The following is a 549-nucleotide window of genomic DNA, read 5'->3' as shown; positions in this document are numbered from 1 at the left end:
CGTAGTGCCTAAGGCACTTGACTGCTAACCAGAAGGCTGGTGGTTCAAACCCACCAGCCACTCCTCAGAAGGAAGGCTGGGCAATCTACTTCTATAGTGATACTGCCTCTGAAACCCAAGGAGGGGTCGCTATGAGTTGGGTCTGACTCGACGGCACATAACAACAACAACAAGCTACTATTGCTGTCAATAGAAGCTTTGGTGGTGTAGTGGTTAATGCATTTGGCTACTCACCACAACATCACAAGGTTGGTGGTTTGATCCGCCAGTCACTCTGTGAAAGAAAGATGAGGCAGTCTGCTTCTGTAAAGGCTTATATCCTCAGAAACCCAATGGGGGTCACTATGAGTGCAGGGAGGAATGCAGTAAGGCATGGCCCCTGTCCTTTTACAGAATCACAATCCCAGGCAGATGCCTGCCCACTGAGACATTTCCAGGAATGAGGTTGTTATAACTTTCTTGATGACTGCAGGGACTTCTTCATTAAAAATGGCTGTAGACATATCCTGAAGATAATCCTTTTCTCTCTCTCTCTCTCTCTCTCTCTCT

This window comes from Orycteropus afer, unplaced genomic scaffold (genome assembly GCF_000298275.1).
Source record: "Orycteropus afer afer isolate SDZICR_OR568_19922 unplaced genomic scaffold, OryAfe1.0 scaffold00084, whole genome shotgun sequence".
Taxonomy (NCBI): domain Eukaryota; kingdom Metazoa; phylum Chordata; class Mammalia; order Tubulidentata; family Orycteropodidae; genus Orycteropus; species Orycteropus afer.
This window is presented reverse-complemented; position numbering follows the sequence as displayed.